General features: G+C 43.3%; 1 pseudogene across 1 annotated transcript; it reads left to right on the top strand.

Moving 5' to 3' along the window:
* LOC311366807 (G protein-activated inward rectifier potassium channel 1 pseudogene) lies at positions 1-16,064 on the top strand (annotated as a pseudogene). Its single transcript has 3 exons — positions 1-705; positions 14,610-14,826; positions 15,385-16,064. The product of its transcript is annotated as a G protein-activated inward rectifier potassium channel 1 pseudogene (transcript).
* The last annotated feature ends 3,645 nt before the right edge of the window (positions 16,065-19,709 follow it).

Raw genomic sequence — 19,709 nt, 5'->3', positions numbered from 1 at the left:
ATGTCTACGATTCGAAGGAAGTTTGGCGAGGACTACCAGGTGGTCCACACCGACCAGGGGGTCCATACCGACCAGGTGGTCCACACCGACCAGGGCGCCCCTCTCTCCGCGCCCGCCAGGCGGAAGAGGCAGCGGCTCGTGGAGAAGAACGGCCGCTGCAACGTGCAGCACGGTAATCTGGGAGGGGAGAGCGGCCGCTACATCTCCGACCTCTTCACAACCCTGGTGGACCTCAAGTGGCGCTGGAACCTGCTCATCTTCATCCTGACCTACACGGTGGCCTGGCTGATCATGGCCTCCGTGTGGTGGGTCATCGCCCTCATCCGCGGCGACCTCCGGCCGGGCGGCCACGACGCGTCCCACACGCCGTGTGTCGCCAACGTGTACAACTTCCCGTCCGCCTTTCTGTTCTTCATCGAGACCGAGGCCACCATCGGCTACGGCTACCGGTACATCACCGAGAAGTGCCCCGAGGGCATCGTCCTGTTCCTCTTCCAGTCGCTGCTGGGCTCTGTGGTGGACGCCTTCCTCATCGGCTGCATGTTCATCAAGATGTCGCAGCCCAAGAAGCGCGCCGAGACGCTGATGTTCAGCCGCACCGCGGTGATCTCCCGGCGGGACGGGCGGCTGTGCCTCATGTTTCGGGTGGGAAACCTCAGGGACAGCCACATGGTGTCCGCGCAGATCCGCTGCAAACTCATCAAGGTAAAGTTACACTGTGAAAAAAGGGTTCAAAACTTTGATGAAACTTTAAAGCCAAATAATAATAATAATAAGGGTGAGGCTATTTGCTCCCCTGGTACAATTATCAGTACATGCTATTTGCACCCATGGTACAATTATCAGTACATGCTATTTGCACCCCTGGTACAATTATCAGTACATGCTATTTGCACCCCTGGTACAATTATAAGTATATGCTGATATACTGATATCAATATGCTGATATGCTGCTGATATACGAATATCAATGTATGCTATTTTCACCCCGTGGATTTACCCTGGTATATTGATCAGACAATGTTAAAAAAGACTCAGACTCTTTTTCCCCCTTGCTCTCTCCCTGATTTACTCAGTGGGTTCTGGGGTAAAGCCATACATCTAACTCCCACATGTGGGAGTGTCCTCACTGTCTCCCAGGGTGACACCATGGACCTATAAAGAATGGACACCGGATTTGAACATGGCGCCCATTCATTCTTATGGATACTGCTCAGTGGCGTGGGGCAACATCAAGGAGAGAATTGCTTCCGCATCATGGGAGCCTAGCCACGCCCTAGTGCGTTCTCTAGCATTGTTAGCATTGTAGCATCATAAGCGAGAGGTCTGAGCGATCACAGTCGCATTGTTTACCGACCATGGAAGTATAAGTTACTAACCCCCCCGATGATTCTCTGTATGTGATCTTTAAATTACACTCCTGCCATCTGGGCAACAATTATTATTTAACAATTATTATTTATATTATTATTTTAGCTTAGTTTGTCCCTTTTTGACCTGTTAAAGAAAAACACCTTGTATTTAAATTAGGGGTGCACGATAATTATCGGGCCGATAACAGAAATTATTACGTCATTTCGATAAGTCTGATATCATGACGAATAGCCCCGATAACATAGCATATATAATTTCAGTGCCCCGCTCCCACTAACGCTAAATGAAAGGTCTTATCGTAACCCTAAAAGTACACATCATACAATACAGGTGGCGTTTTGAAAAGAGAAAACGTACATTTTAATAGTACATGGTCCAAAGATAATTATGAGCCTTTGATTGATATCCAGAAAAGATTTGCAGAGACACATTCCTGTTCCCCACTTGTATTGGAGTCAATGAGGATACCTACTTCTGGGCCCCATGAATTGAGGGACCCATCCACAGCCCGCTAAAAAACTGCAATACCAGGCTTGGCCACTGAGCACTGGTGGATTGCGGAATAGTGGTGGATTTCCTGATTCGTTTGCTTGATTCAGTTCGGTCAGTCGGTCAGACTCAGCTCCTCCCTCTTTCTCATTCTCAAACGAATCACGATCGTGCAATGGTGCAAATGGTCATCAATCAACAGAAAATTAACTAGGTTCCTTTCAGCTGAGGAGTGCTTCATGTTCGGAATCGGGATGTTGTTGCCCGGCTGGCTCTCGTGATGTCTCAGTCCTCGAGTCTTCACCACTTAACACAGTCAGTGAACGAACAGCGACTCACAAGTCAGCATCAGCAAATCTGCGACTAGCGGGTGGGTCTGGGAGTTGAGTATCGGAGAACGATACGAACGAGAGAGAACTGTATCAGATCGGTTCGTTCTTGTGAAAGAGTCGTTCATTTGATTTATTCGTTGATTCGTTGATTGATACTGATTTGTTCGCAAACTACCCATCACTATTGCGGAAGTAGGCACTGCTCCTGGGGGCATGGGTGACACATACGCTATGCCCCCACCCCCCCAGCACACGGCCAGAGTGGGAGTGCATCACTCTTCTTGACTTAATGTTATGTATGGAACCCATACTCCTCATATTGTGACGTTTGCAATGATGAGGAGCAGTCACTCCTAAAAGAACCAAAATACCAAAATTATAAAATAAAAAATGGTCCAAAAATCACAGCTGTAGGTAATGCAGGGTACACTAGAGTCTCGACCATTCTTCAAAATTAAAACGTGAGGGACCACACACCTGACAAGAAATTAAGATGCATCTAAAGGGGGATATTATGCCACCAGATGTGAAGGATTTTGACAATACAGCACACCACACACTAACCGATTCGAATCCACAACAACCCAGTCCCACTTCCTGAACCGGAGTCATGATCAAAATCGTGACAATCGTGAAGTGTAAATCAACATGGCTATGTCGATCAGGAGGAACTAGCTAGGCTAGCTTTTGCAATAGTTTTTCGGGATTTCTTTAACTCTACAAGCTGTTCCTCCAAGTTCTGGTGCTGTGCAATATCCATACTATCCGTACTTACTATACTTAGTTTGAGTACGTAGGGCGTTCCAATTACGATCGAGAGAAAAGAAGTGTACTGATGGTGTACTCAAAACGCTGAGTTTGGATCGACACTTTTCGTACTCAACGACAGCCATCTTAGCTACACAGTGGAAGAGGTGGCGCCAGGCTGAGCCAACGTTGGCGCATTTTCCACATAGCCTGCATTAATGGAGTCATTTTGTAGTTTTTATAGCTTTTATAGCTGCTAGACGAAAAGGGTTCACCGTTCAAAGCAGGATGTTTTAGGCGGGTAACGAGCCGCGGGGGTAGTCGCGATCATACTTTTGTGCACTGTCAGTGCACCATAGAGTATTCGATTTGGAACAACACTAACATCTGAAAATCTGCGGAAAGTGTACTATGTTTAAGTGTACTCATGGAAGTATGGATATCGGAACACGGCACTGCTCACTTTTGTTTTGCAGCCATGGCCTACGTTATGATTACCTGATGAATGGTTGGTATTATGTTATCCCAATTGGCTATCCTCTTTCCCGTGTGACAATCAATTTCCTGCGTTCTCATCTGTCGTCTGGGTATCTGGTAAAAGTAACCAGTAAAACCATCAACACATCAGGGCTTTGCTGACCAGAGTCAGAAGGGGGAAATGGGGCCCAACATAGGGCTATCCTGTAGTGTGAAGCAGCATAAACAAAGGTTAAGGCGGCAATCTCGACCATCAGATGCTTTTACACAAATTCCATTCAGAATGAGGATCTATGCATACAAATGGAAACTATCCCAACTATACCATCACATTGAAAAGATACGTTGATCACTCAATGAATGGATCATAAGAAAATTTATTGATTTTCATTTCAATAGTCATTTCCGTAGTAATTGATCACGTAAGTTGCTACTTACTAAGTGCAGTCTGTTGGCTGTTTCAGAACATGTCCAAACCCACCGCCTGCCTCAGGGTTTCTTGGCTGCCTGATAGACGAGCCAGAGACACTCCTTTGGGTTTGGGCCATAGCCCTCTTATTGTCTTCAGTCCGGTGTCCTAAACCGATACGTCACAAAGCCAAGAACAGCTTTGTCAAGTCATGTTCAGAGTGCAGAATCAGCCAAAGCATCCTTCACCACATCAGCATCTTCCAATGTCTCGGTAAACGCCCATGTCCCGACAGGGAGTTCATTCATCATGTGACCTAAATGTCTTTACATTCTTGGCTATATTCGTACGCAGAAGTCTAAACTACAGCATTTACTGTAGCCGCAGGATTCGTATTACTCATGATCTATCTAAGCACTATATTTAGTCTTGTTTTGAGGGTGTTTGACTTCCAGACATTTTCTCGGTTACATTTCTTTAATAAAAGAAAAATTACATCCTTGTCCGATAGTAGAGAACATCAACTTCATTCTGGTACGAGTGGAAGGGGAATCGTATCATTGAACCAGTAGTGATGGGGGAAAAAATTGATTGGCAATATTTTGCGCACGGATTATATCGATACAGTAGTGCAATGTATTGCAATATTAAATTATTATAAAAAAATATAAATATACATATTTTTCATTTTTTTATTTAGTTTACTCTGATAGCATGTTGACCAACTCCTTTTTCGGAACAAAAAATCCAATATTCCCAAATTAATTTAACATTTTGGTTTATGACCTTGCAGCCAACAGGACTGGACTCTAGCAGTACACATTTTTGTTTATCTTGAGGGAGTTTTATGGACTCACTCAGTGGGTTGAATATGAAACTTACAGAAAACCACAGATTTGGGAATTGTAAACAGGCAGTTAATTAGTACAATTGTAAACCAACAGTTACTACAAGTGTAGTTAAATTCAAATAAGTAGCACCACAGATTTGTGAATTGTAAACAGGCTGTCACTTACTGCAATTGTAGCAGGCAGTCACTTACTGCAAGTGTAATAGAATGTAAAGTAAGTGGAACTAAAAACAAAAATGATTTCTGATATGAATGCTGACATTCTGTGGGCAAAACCTTTCAAAATCAAAGTGAAAAAAAAAGTCAATTTGTATTAATCACGTTAAAATAAGATGGCGTTATAAACGCATTAACCCTCATTTTAAGTTATGTGCTGGGAGCTCAGCATTAATGTGAGAGGTCTATTCAGAGAATAATTACTAAGGTCCTGTGTCCTGAATGTTCAAGGACAACGTTTTTGCACTACCCTCCTAAGTTTGCACTTCAGTTAATGTGTAGAAGATAATGTTGTTCACAGAATTAAATGTGACATTTGAAGTGAGTTGAGCAGTCTCATTTTCCTCATTTTTTGTATTGCCTTTGAATAATATGGGGGACATGAATCGCAATGTACGAGAATTGTGGCCCAAATATAGCAATACTTATTCCCACCCCTAAGAGCCAGTACAACCAGTGGAAGGGGAATCGTACCGTACAACCAGTGGAAGGGGGAATCGCACCGTAGAACCAGTACAACCAGTGGAAGGGGAATTGTACTGTACAACCAGTGGAAGGGGGAATTGTACCGTAGAATCAGCCGCTCATTAGCCCGTCACCTTCATCAGCCGCTCACCAGCCCTGTACCAGCCTCAGGCTGGAGGCTCCTCTCCAGCGCTCCAAGGTTACCGGGACTATAGGAAAGGGAAACGAGCCATGCGGTAGTAAATCTCAGCGACTGCACAGTGTAAAAGCACCGTCACATATTCTCCATAATCATGCACCCCCACCCTCCATGCTACTTACGGCTCATAAATTCTCAGGATGCTATGACACCACTGCAGGTCCCTGGCCAGATACTCCTGAAGAGGGAGCTTCATATATTAGACATTCAAATATATATGGTGGTCGTACAGAAACAAACAAGGAGCTGGCACGTGTAAGGAGACCTGATGTGGGGAGGAAGAGGACGTGAGTAAGAAGAGTGACCCTGATGTTCAGCTCTACCTTGGCTGCACGTGCATGTGAATGATAAAGGGGTTTACTAAAGGAAACAAAAGATAATATAACACTGGCAAGGCAGGTGAAATATTACCAGGGAGGCCCACATGTCAGCAGACAGGCCAGGGTTTGGCAACAGGCGGCCAGCCAGTAGGCCATAAGGTGATCCTGTTTTGTCTATGTCTGGGCACTAAATGATTTTTGGTTCTTCAAAAAGATATTCAAAAAAGTTCTCCTCTTGACATCCTGCAGTATTTTTTAAATTAGTGTTTAAAGTCAGGACTATTTCTTGCTTAGCGTAACAATATTTTTGTTCCGAGTGGTAACGTTTTTGTCACGTGCTTCGCATTCAATCAATCAGGTAGCTGGGCAAATCCAAGATGGCGGTGTCAACAACAAGTAGCGACGACGAGGAAAATGCTCTAAAACATCTTGAACATCTTTTAAAAAGTCAGAAAAAAGGATCATAAAACATGCTACATGCATCTCACGACTGTAAAAAAATGAAGAGGTAAATTATTTTACTCTCCCAAGGTGGGATACTTACAGAAACTGTGTATAATGGTGGCTTTGCTGTGATGGCGAGAGTCAATAAGTAGTCGAGACATACAAACACTGTATAGATGTAGAATATGAAAATGTTCCCGAGGACGCTGGGCTTCACCCGACTTGCTACCAGCGTTTTATTGACAAAAGGCGCTTGTATTTTGCCGAGAAACGGGCCAAGCGGCTGGCTGGAGTTCAAGATGCACGCGGGGGCAAGTCTGTGCCATCGGACAACGTTAGTGCGTCAGGCTCAACAAGTAACACTCCACGAAAAAAACTTAGATTCAAGACGGGCCTGCCAATAGTTTCTGCTGGCCCTGTGCTACTGCATAATTTGTAAGAAAACGGACAAGTACATTAGTTCTTTTAATCCAGAAAAGGCGGCCGAAACAATGGAGGAATTGTACATAACATGCACGGAGCTTCTCTAAGCTTAATATCTAACGATACGTTGCCCAAGAGAACCCTAACCGTGCCCGGGAGAATCTGTTGTCTAAAAGCTAAGTTGGTGCTTAAATAGACAGGTACGAGTGGGCGTCTTCTACAACATTTAAACCTGCCCACTTCATCTATCCATTGCTGCCCCCTTGTGACTATGTACAAGTGATGAAGCTTTTATTACATGTGCTCAGTCTGCTCCCTATGGCTATGTGAGGATATTACCTCTTAACTATTATATGTGCTTGGTGCTGTCCCCTTGTGACTATGTGAGGATATTACGGCTGAAATGTGTCACAGAGGCAAACACCAGAAGGACCATCTGTCACAGGCAGAAACGTTTTCAGCAGGTAGCCACACGAACGCACGCACGCACGCATGCATGCATGGCTGTAGTGGTGGCTAAGCGCACGTAAACGCCGTTTACCCACCTCTGGAAGTTTGGAAATAGCGTTTACGCACCTCTGAGTGGCGTTTACGCACCTGTAAATTATTTTTTTTCTTTTCTTTTTTTTTATGTTTACATGCCTTTACGTCTTCCTAAATACATTTGGTGTAATTTTTAAAGTGGCAACATTTCATGTGTTGTACCTACACAAGCACAAGCAATTTATCCATAATTTTTGCGCTGCATTATGGTGCGTGTCTGTGTGACCAATCGCTGCCTGTGGCGCCGACATCAGGAAGCGGCAGGTTACTCGAGAAACGTTTATGCGATTTGCGATATATATATAAAATGGATATTCGTCGATTTCTAAAGCGTCTCCGCAGCATCTCCCCTCCCAAAGATGCCAACACAAGGCCCTGATTACAAAGTAAGTCCAAAGAGCAACATTAAGTTTATTTTAAGGTTGTTTTGGTTCGCATAAGATGATTTATTCAGTCAGTGACGATAACGTTACCACTAATTGTACACAGCTCTTTGCTAGCGAGTTATGTTTATTGCGTTGCTTTACAACGTGGAACAAAGCTTATTTTTCTCTTACAATGCAATCTCGGGTTTGAAGTCACAACAAACAGGTGTGGATGATGTTGGTGCATGTCATCACTTTGTAGGAAAATAAAGAACACGCCTACTCTGGCAGAAAGTTCTCAGAAAGCTCCCCTTCTTAAGATGCTTCTCTAATAACAAACGTGTGTGAACGTGGACCTGGGCTGTAGCACTTGATTAGACATTCAGACATGCTTTTGTAGGTATTTTAGCAAGGGGTAGATTAGCCAGTAGGCTAAATAACGTGACAGGCTGCCTACCAGGTGTACCCAGGGCATAATTCTCCAATACAATAAATTTTACAGGCAGTGGTGAGACAGGCAAAGAGAGGGAGGAGAAAGAGAGAGGATAGTAACAGGAAATAAAGAAAGAGGTGCACCAGTCAGTGGAGAAAAGGAGAGAGGAGCAACAGAGAAGTAACAGAGGAGTAACAGAATGAAGTGAAAGATGAAGGAGATACAGAGAAAAGAGGATCAAATAGAGGAGGAAAAAAGAGGAGATACGGGAAGGGAAGAAACAGAGAGGAGATGGAGCAAGAGAAGTAACAGACAGAGGAGTGACAGACAGTTGAGAATCTGAAACAGAAGGATCAGAAGCAGATGCTGTGGAAGCACAGCATCCAAAAACATTTCATTGCTTTTGCCAGTGACGGAGCAAGTGCCATGCTGGGCAGGAAGTCGGGTGTAGCTGCCCGACTACAGCTCATGTATCCTCACCTTATTGTATGGCACTGCCTAAACCATAGGATAGAATTGGCTGTGGGAGACAGTCAAAAAAGTTAACAATGTAAATCATTTCACGTCTTTTTTAGACACACTTTACCACTTTACCACCAAAAAACTTTAGGGAACTAGCTGATCATGCACAGCAAGTTCAAGTGAATCTACTGAAGATTGGGAGAGTCTTTGATGTCAGATGGGCAGCCAGCAGTTTTAGAACCGTGAAAGCTGTATGGAATTCCTACAAAGCCCTGCTGTCTGATGGCTAAAATGGAGACACAAGAATTCCTATGTGATTTAGGCCTAAGGTATGACACATTAGAGGAGATCTCACACCTTTCCCTGAGCTTGCAAGAAAGGGGGATGATGCTCACAAGAGCAGACAAACGAATGAGACGAACTATCCATATAATCTCTTCAATGATTACTTGTCCAGGTTACAAAAGGCAGGAGGCTCTTACAGCTGAGGAGAGACATGATTTTCATGGAATTCACCTTACAACCAGTCCAAGAGTAAGGCAGATAGACTCATCAGTGTTTCTTCACTCTCTCATTGAGAACCTGGAGGACAGGTTGTTCAGCACAGGTTCAAGCAGGAACCCTAGTGTGTCAGCAGAGAACTTGGCTCAATACACACAACTGCTGGACCATTTTAAAGTCCTCAACCCAGAAAACTGGAGTGAGCCCTTAAGTGAACAATATGGAGAATCAAATATCAAGCATCTTGCACAACGGTTCGGACTTGATCAAAGAAGCATGCTTGAGGGCTTCAGAGACTATAAAGAAGTTCCAGAAAACTTGGCTCCACTAACCAGAATTCTCCACCTAATTCCAGTGAGCAGTGCGGAGTGTGAGAGAGGGTTCAGCTTAATGAACATCATCCTCTCTCCTCTCAGGTGCAGTCTCCTCATATCAAACGTTTCCTCTCTGATGTTTGTTAACCTCAATGGCCCTCCACTTACAAAGTGGAACCCCAACGGGTATGTGAGGTCCTGGCTAGTAAAGCACAGGGGTGCTTCAGACCCAAAAACAAGCCCCTGTAAGCCAGCACCACAGCAGAATAAAGAGGCCCTTTGGGCATTGCTTTGAGTTAGTGTAGTGGACATTGTTTTCTGTAATGTAATTACATTTGTGGTTCCTAGAGAGGTACCATTTATTTTGTTTGTTTTGTTTTTCTAAACAGACCCTGCTCTGACCAGGACACAGTTGGTTGATCTTTTTTTTTGTAGTTCTTCTGAGATGTTTTGTGCTGTTTTATTTTGATTAAATAAACACTTGGATATAGTGACTGAAGGCATGAGAGAGCACTCAGTGATGTAATTGGTACAGTCTAATGGCCACACATGAATTGGATAAAAACATTGGGTAATAGACTGCAGGTAGTATTCCATTTCTTTTCACAAAATGAACATTAAACAATAACCACAATATCATCATAACAATAACCAACAATTTTGACACTGATGTCACCGGTCTACCCACCTCTGATTTTACCACTACAGCCCTGCATGCATACATACATACATACATACATACATACATACATACATACATACATACATACATACATACATACATACATACATACATACATACATACATACATACAGTGGCAGTGTATATGGTGGCATAAGTATGTGAGAATCAAGTTGTTTCAGGGTGTTTTGGTGAACTACAAATTAGCAGGGAGGGATAATTATGTGAATAAAATTGATACAAATAATAATAATAAAATAAGGAAAGGATGCAAAGCCAATTAGTCAAATCAGGCCTACTCTTGATTTGTAAAACAAAAAAAAAAATCTGGGCCTATTTTTGCCCTCAATGACTGAAGCTATTGGTTGTAATTTGGCTATGTTTATTTTCAGCTACAATTGTTTTAAGAAAAATGAAAACACAAGACCAAAAGTGATGCCATTTAAAATGCATCATGCTCTGAATCATTCACTAACATCCTTTCCACAATATTAAACAGAACGGTCAGAGTAACAAACAATTAAAAGAACAAAATATAGTTTGAGAACCCCTGGCCTAGGGGGTCTGTAAGCGGGGTCACTGCAACAATAAACAATGGAGTTTTGTTTTTGTAATCATTCAAAATATGTTTGAGTGGGAGGGAAATGCGATTGGGTTGTTTTTCAATTTTAAGTTGTTCCTATTAAAAGTAAAATGGGTTGGAAGTGTCCCATTTATCATGAAAATCATCGAACCAGCAAAGCAATTCACCTAATTAGTTCTGTAATAACACTGTCGTGCTTCTAGAATTGGAAGGGATGGGTGTTCCATCGCTGTGAACTTGTGTTCTTCCAGCTTTAGTCTTTTGTCATTGCACATTTAAAGGTCCCATGTAGGGATGTAAACGGTTAATCGACTATCGGTTAATTGTCGAAAATAATTTAATCGATTAAATTAAATTAATTGTAGGTTAACGCGGGATAACCACGTTAACCTACGGGATAGGTTAACGCGGTTATCCCGCGTTACGAGACACCCGCGGGTTTCTCGCGGGCGGCGAGAGACCCGGCACATAAACATGAGGCGATCAAAACGGAGTGGAGTGTGGGAGCATTTCAAACTTAATGATGACAAAGACGCTCAATGTAAACTCTGCGGTACTACGTTTAAGTTCAGCAGCTCTACGAGTTCGCTAAGATACCACCTTCAAAACCTGCATGCAGCCGTGTTGCAGGGAGGAAGTCCATCGCCTTCACAACCGACTATCGCCGCGGTGATGGGAAGGCGAGTATGCGACGACAGGAAAGCTGAGGGCATTAGGCCTACTCAGACGATTTGCGGCATCATGATCGAAAAAGATATGATGCCAATTAGCACCACTGACGGCGAGGGATTTCGGGAGTTAATACACTTCATGGAGCCAGGTTATAATATCCCTTCTCGAGCGACCGTAACTACCCGCCTGGAAGCACGCTACAAAAACTAAAATCTGAACATGTATTCTCAGCAGCTGGCCTCACTGTAAACAGGCTGCGCACACGACTTACTCCAGACCATGTTAATATGCTTATTTTCCTGAACAAAAATACAGGGGTCTAGGTCAGGAGTCTATTGAAAACACATTGAGACAGGAATGTTTTTGTTTCAGGAGCGGTAGCCTATATCTTCATTTAATTGTTTAATAGAGGCCCTCTAATTTTACTGTCACCTTCCTCAGGGATGATTTAAAGACCGGGTAAACCAAATTCAGTATTTTTCTTCTTATCATATTAATTAGGCCTTAAATGTGTCCCTCAAAACATGTAAAAAATATTTTTCCCATTCATCATTTCCTTGAGGAGCTAGGCCTCAGAGAATGTTCTGTGTGCAGGTTTAAAATGGGCGGGTCTACATTAACCGCGCACTAGCATTCTGTGGTTTCACCCGTCTATGGTTTTACCGCTCACGAGTCTGGTTTGAATTGTCAGTTTGCAGCTAGCTTGCCCGTTATGCCTCTTCAACCTCGTTGGTGCATCTTCCCTGGATGCCACAGTGGGAAACGTAACGTTAACGGTTCGTTTACTTTATTTAAGTTTAAGTTTACCTCTCCGGTGATGGGCGTGGTTTCCTGGCCTGCAGCGCACACGCCCCCACCGTCCTGAGCCTGGGATTACTGCTCATTTTTCATCAACTTTGAAGCATAATTTTATATACTTCGCGATTTTTTTAGTCCTTCAAATTTGGCAGGGTGGTTAATAATATATTTTCCTGTGGTATTATAAACTCAAAACCCATAATTATTCTTGGTTTACCCGGTCTTTAAGTTGTGTTCAGTACTACATGTTATGTTAAGTTTCCAGGGCTAGTGATCTTACTGTTACCTTTCTCAGAACAAGGGGGATTCTTAAGTGCTGCTGCTAATGTTTCAAGTTTTTTTTATACTTTACCAGATAATTATATGTAGGCTTAATGTTGTGTAGGCTAAGCCCATATTGTATAGATTTAAAATTTTATGTTGCTTAATGTTTCACATGCAACAGGTGAGCCAGTGCACAATTATTTTTTTATGTATTTAAATTTTCTGTGCAGAATTTTGGTTAAATGCCATTATCTGTACCGTATTAGGTACAATAAAACATTAATTGAGGAATATAACGTGCATTTTTTATTCAGTATATAAGCAATATTTTGCTTTACGTTAAAGACACCATGAGAAATGTATGTTCTCAGGAAAAAAGCCGCTTATCAGTTAATCGTTAATCGATCGATAAGGTCAATCAACTAACGATTAATGAATTAATCGATAATTTGCGGCATGAACATTTCACTTTATGAGTTTTTCTAACATTAAGTTGAGTTCCCCTAGCCTCCCTTTGGTCCCCCAGTAGCTAAAAATTGCATTAGGTGTAAACTGAGAAATAGGTATCTTGCTCAGTCTTTGAAAAAATTATCGCTGAAATGCGTCGATATGCAAGCTGGCCCCATATGACATCATATGGGGCCAGGTTACCTCCCCTTTCTTTTCTTGGCCCTCCCAGAGAATTTGGCCCGCCAATGAGACAATGAGCTAGGACCGTGTGTGTGTGTGCGTGCGTGCATGCGTGTGTGTGTGCGTGCGTGAATACACACACTGTAACGGAAGTGTTCTTTGTTATTTGGATAACCGTTCTGCTGTTGGTGTTATGGCGCATAACACGCAACACAATAACGCAAGCTTGCATAAAGCTCCCATTTGGTGAAAAGACTCTAAGGTCTCTGGTATTTCCGCAACAAGATTCGTAGTGGGGGATATCTCGGCCATTGTTGAGAAGGAATTGGGAACCGCAACATGGAGGAGAAAAGGATTGTTGCCCAGGATTGTCCGCCGGAGCCCCGCTTCCCGCTGAGCGCTGCCCGTTGCCCAGGGTTGTCTCCCAGGGTTGTCTCCCGCCGGAGCCCGGTGGCTCGCTGCCATGGTAGCGGCCCACTGGAGCGCTGGAGACAACCCCGGGCAACAATCCCTTTCTCCTCCATTTCGCAGTTCAGTCTGTACTTAATATTGATGTGGAAGTGGAAGAACCAGAGGCGTCTGAGAACCCGACGCAGTCGTTTGAGATTCATAATATCATCCGTAGGCGCAAACAGCTTTTGACCATGATAATATATTATCCAGAGTGTTCAGTGTTCCACTGTAAACACTAGTGCATGGTACCGTGGCCCCAAGCTGCTCAGGGCCACACCCCCACCCTCCACCTTGACCCGCCTCTAAAAACGGTACGTTTGTGGAGAGCTCATTGTGGGACTGGCTCGTAGTGGCTGTAACTCTGCACCAAGGCTGAATTTCTTGAACATCTTCAAATACTGTATTAGGGGCCCACTAACACCTATATTAAAGCATCCATAAAATAGCATGCCATGGGACCTTTAACAGTATTCTGGGAGCAGAGTGAAACACTTCATCATAAAAAGGTTACTGCAAATGCAAGGTTGGCATATGCTCACTGTGTTACCTCATTTGACAACAGTGACATTTATTTACATGAGGCAAAAAGGTGACATATAGAAAATAATAAACCTAACCTCTAACCTTTTCCAAAACGCCTCAGTTACATCTTAGTCTTTGATTGAAACCTTTACATTAAGAGAGGCAAAACTCAGTTAAAATGAAAAAAAACAAGGAGCACTTGTCTGAATGAATGTTCCCAACCATTGAGATTTGGTTGTTAAACTAATGAAGTGTATCTCTGCCGCAGGCTGCCACCACATGCTCAAATGGTTGTGCAGTCACACGGTGTCAGTGGGATTAGGTTCCATGTGTTTTAGCACAGCAGGACTCTGACTAAGTGCTCTCTCTAAATGATGTCCTGGCTGGAGAGGGGGGATGCTAGTTTAGTTTGAAATACAAGACTAGTTTCAGACAATATCAAGATAATATTGAAACATGGATCTTAAAAAATGGAGAGGTAGAAATTGAATCTCAAATGAGTAATATGCGATCAACTATATTGAGTGTGAGACCAGGAGGTTTATAAAAATGTTTTTTTATTACATTGTTATAGTAGAATTGTGTTTCTGAAGTATTTTTGGAACAGAGCTCCAACCAGCCGTTTGACTCTCTGGTCCTCAGTCCAGGCATACCCCCGAGGGGGAGTTCCTGCCCCTTGACCAGTGTGAGCTGGACGTTGGTTTTGGCACGGGGGCGGACCAGCTCTTCCTGGTGTCCCCGCTCACCATCTGCCACCAGATCACCAGCCAGAGCCCCTTCTTCGAGCTGTCGCAGCGCTCCCTCCGCAGCGAGCAGTTTGAGATCGTGGTCATCCTGGAGGGCATCGTGGAGACCACCGGTAACAACATGAGAGGAGATGTTTAGTTCTAGTTTTTGTTCGTTTATTTCCATCTTCATTCTTCATAATCACATTCAATCTAACAAAAGATTTCAAAAAAATACCTCAGTTTAGATCCTTTCATCCACACGGGTCACATTTAAAGGATAATACTGCTCCGTGTGATGAAAAAATCCTAATCATGTTCTAGTGAAGCCAGGAGAGATGGTTATGATTGGTTTGATCACGACGGTCGAAAGCTCTACAATGTCATCCTCCACTGATCCATTGTATTAAAGGACCCCTAGTTTTGAATGTTCTTTACAAGCCATTTCCAAATATACCCATAGTAACCTCACAAGTGGGAGCGTCCAGGAGGTGAATTAACCTGGCAGCAGCTGTTGATATACTCATGGAAAGATCTGGAAATGGCTAATCAACCTCACAACCTTCTAATTCTTAATTCTTCTACCTTGGTTTTAGCTGCCTGACATTACCCTGTGGGTCTGCCTCCCTCCTCCCTCCTCCCCCTCCCCTCTCCCTCCCTCCCACCCCTCTTCTCTCCCCCCTCCCCCACAGGGATGACGTGCCAGGCCCGGACGTCCTACACCGAGGATGAGGTGCTTTGGGGCCATCGCTTCCTCCCGGTCATGTCCCTGGAGGACGGCTTCTTCCGGGTGGACTACTCCCAGTTCCACAACAACTTTGAGGTCCCCACGCCACCGCACAGCGTCAAGGAGCAGGAGAAGAAGCCGCCCCTCACCTCGCCCGGCACTGTGCCGGCCGTTGACACCTCCGGCTCTGCCTCCCCACCCCTGGGGGGAGGAGGGGGAGGCGGCGGGGTGCGAGGCGGGAGTCGCCGGGAGAGGCTGATGTCAGCGGACTGCGTGAACCTCAATGAGGACCAGGCCACCTTCACCACCTCCTCCTCCTCCACCAGGCTGCCCAGCAAGCTCCAGCGCATGAGCTCCACCAAGGAGGAGCACCTGTGGTGGGGGCCCAAGGCTGGCCTGTCGCTGCCCGGGGTAAAGGCCTCCAGCCCGGGGGACCTGCCGCTGAGGATCCAGAGGCTGCGGTCCAGCTCCGCGGCCCAGGCCCACGGGCTGCGGGAGGAGCAGCTGCAGCTCCTGGTGCTGGACAGGGAGTCAGAGGAGTGGGAGGCAGAGAGGCAGAGGCTGCCCCCTCGGGAGCAGGTTCTGTCCACTGTGGGGCGGCTGGAGGACAACCTGCCGGCTAAGCTCCGCAGGATGAACCATTGACTTCTGGCAGGTATCAAGAAAACCTGGGGGCTGTTCTATTTTATTTTCATCAGGAATGAAGGGCATTGTAGGGGGTCTGTTGACCGTTGCCATGAATAGCAGGACAAAGGTATACAAGCCATTCAAACTCTCTCTGTACATCGATGACTGTGTGTCCCTTTGCAACATCACATAATAGTTTAATACACTATATTACCAGAACCCTCCCTGCAAAATCAAAACACAAGCCACATTTTAAATTCAATTTTACTATCTCGTTATCTAAGATGACTTTTGCTGTGGTGTCATTATGTATTAATGTATCTCTTTATTTAATCATATATTCATGTTTGTTTGTATATTTTTTTCTAGGTTTATATTAATTTAATTTATTTATTTTATAACTGCAGTAATTTAATACATATTCATCTGATATATTAATATGATCTTAAACACTGTCATCAACTGTGAGAGAATCTTATAAACCTAAAATAAATCAGGGGATGTATATATTGTATTTAATAATGCAATTTAATGCATGATTAATTAATTAATTAATATTATGATATTCTATTCTTAATTAATATTATGATATTATAACTTCATTTATTTTAAAAGAAAAAGTCTTTGTAACTATTTAGACATATCCTTCATTTTGTGGAGCTATATGGCAGTTAAGGGGGGACACGTCAACCTTGATTAGGACTACCGTTCCAAAACGTAGGAAATATCTAAGTTGGAAAAGAAGGGGTCAAACTCCAGAGAGTAAGTCAGCTATGTGCAATTTAACAACCAGGACTAAAGTACACATGTGGTCCGGTGGCAGAGGCCCTCTGACCCCGTTTGCTGCATGGAGCTGAAACAGTTAGCTACACTTCAGCCACGCAGACCAAGGCTTGTATTAGTGTACCATCCACACCATCCACACAGAGAGAAGGAGACCTTTCAACCTATTATTGGTTTGACTCCAAGTCCAATTATCCATCAATACAGTAATCCTATGAAATCTTTTTATGTAACTTTCAGACTATGAAATGCATCCAAAGCTAAATTGAAAGATCAGCCAGCAGCTCGAGGACATTAGGAAGGAAGAGGTACCGGAGAGAGGTTTGGCAGAAGAATAGAGGAAATGTAGCTGTAAGACGCCCACACGTTGGCCAGATGCTCATACATAGTCAATGAGCGCAGACATGTTAATTCGGGCAACCGATGGCTCCATTAGATCCAGGGTGGGCCTGGAGATGGTCACCACTCAGGAGACCCCTGGGAAAGCTGTTCAGCCCCAGAGACAGACTGGGGCAGCCCAGGATGGTCATTTAATGGCAGGCATTAGTTTAAGTGTAAGTACAGCCCCGTTTAGGCAGGAGAACTTCTGCCAATGAAAATAAATATAATCTGAGAAGTCATTACAGTTGTGAAGGTTTTTCAAAACACAGACTTTAGGTTCCATTAGAGCATGAGCAAGGGGCGATGTCAAAACCCACGTAACCCTTAAGCAATGTCTTGCAGCTCATAGTTTCTCTACCACAGCGTTTTTGCTGGAAGTAGCAGACTCAGTGAATTTTACAGAGAATTTCCCCTGTCCAACAACTTTACAAGATTTAGTCAAAGTGAGGAGTAATGGACTTACCATGGACTTCACTGAGGAGCAGATATCAGTTTTTGCATCGAAGGGTTTGCACTTTTTTCATTCAAACATTTGCAGCTTACTACCAAAGACCACAGGTACGTGAGCTGGCCATGAAAATCAAGGCAAGCATACTATGTTTTTCAGAGATTTGGTTAGATTCTGATATTACTGACTCCGAAGTTGAAATTGAAAACTATGTTATCGTTCGCAAAGACCGTAACAGACAAGGCGGAGGGGTATGCATATTTGTGGGGTCGGATATTGATTTGCAAATGCAAATACAATGCAAATGGAGGCAGAGGTGTGCAAAATGTGGAGGGGAGCATGAGTATGGCAAATGCAACAAAGATGCTAAGACCAAATGCTGTAATTGTGGAGGGGAGCATTTGCTGGATGTGTGGTACAAAGACAAGCCAAAGAAGTACAGAGAATTAAAACCATTAATAAAGTATCATATGCTGAGGCCCTTAAAGCTGTTAACGCAAGTGGAAGAAAGCAGACAAGGACAAATGAGGCAGCTCAAAACATAGAAACCTTAATGAGAGTGATACTGTGCCCCAGAGGTTAGGCCTAACTAAGGACACTTCAACCAGGAAAGCCAGCCCCTCCTGAGAAGACGTGTAGTCATAAATGTAATGTTCAGGAAGACACCATGCTAGTTAACAAAAAGAGCTTTGTAGCCTTCATATGTAAAGTTGTTAATGTGGCAGTGCAACAAGAAAAGAAAAGTGACAGAATAAAGATAGTGGTACAAGCTGCAGAAGAATTTCTGGGCATTAAAGAACTGAAAGCTGAAGAAATTCATGCTATGTTAAGGGCAAGTAATGATGGAGGGTCTTTGAATGATAGTTGATTTAATAATGGTGTTCCTTCTCTTGCAGTGGAATGCTAGAAGCTTGATTGCAAATGGCCAAGAATTTAAGAGGTTTATAGAAGAAGCAGAAGATAGACCTGATATTGTCTGCATTCAGGAAACCTGGCTTCGACCTCATCTTGATTTCATTTGACCTGGGTCAATGAGTCAATAAGATCCGATAGGATTGAAAGTCAAGGCGGCGGTTGTGCAACTTTTGTAAGGGAAGGGATAGCATTTTGAAGAATATCAACTATAACAGAAATATGTGTAGTAATTGAAATATGTAAAGCAGATGGCAACATGGTAGTAGTTAACCTGTATAATCCTTGCAGAGCACTATACCCAGAAATGTTAGATAGTATAATAAAGAAACAAAGGAATAGAAAAGAGATATGGTGTGGTGACTTTAATGCTCATAATAACCTTTGGGGAAGTAAACATACTGATAGTAATGGAGAAGCGGTGGAAGAATTAATGGATATAGGACAGCTAGTGTGCCTAAATAATGGAAATGGTACACGGATTGATATTCACACAAACACAATGTCTTGTTTGGATCTTACACTAGTATCAACATCTGCTGAGTGGAGTATTAAAAGCAGCAAGTATTGGAAGCGATCATTTCCCAATAATGTGTACATTAGATGTGGAGCTAGATATACAAAGAAGACCAAGTCATAAAAAATGGTGGTTTGAAAAAGCTGATTGGAAAAAGTTTAAAGAAACATGTTGTAAAGCAGCAGAATTAGTTTCAATGGAAGGAAATATTGAGGAAAACACATCTACAATCACAAACTTAATAATAATTAATGCAGCAGTAAATAGCATACCATTCAGGTTGGTGGGGGGTAAAATGAAAAGGGTTCCATGGTGGAATGTTGAATGTACAGAAGCAATTAAAGAACGAAATACTGCACTGAGAATATTATGTAATAATCTAAATCAGGTGAATATAATCAACTATCAGAGGAAAAAGGCTATAGTACGTAAAGTAATCAAAAATAGTAAATGGAGCGCATGGAGAGAATATTGTTCTACTATAGGGAGGGAAGTTAAAATAGGAGATGTCTGGAAAATGCTGAAAAAAATGAGTGGTAAAAAAGTATTGTGGCGACCGTGGGCGTGGTCGCCATGTTCCAGGTGCCGCAAAGCATACTGGGACAATTGTTTTAGGACATTT

This window comes from Micromesistius poutassou (genome assembly GCF_964030765.1).
Source record: "Micromesistius poutassou genome assembly, chromosome: 21".
Classification (NCBI taxonomy): Eukaryota; Metazoa; Chordata; class Actinopteri; order Gadiformes; family Gadidae; genus Micromesistius; species Micromesistius poutassou.
The sequence above is the reverse complement of the archived record's forward strand: the minus strand, read 5'-3'. Positions and strand labels throughout refer to the sequence as shown.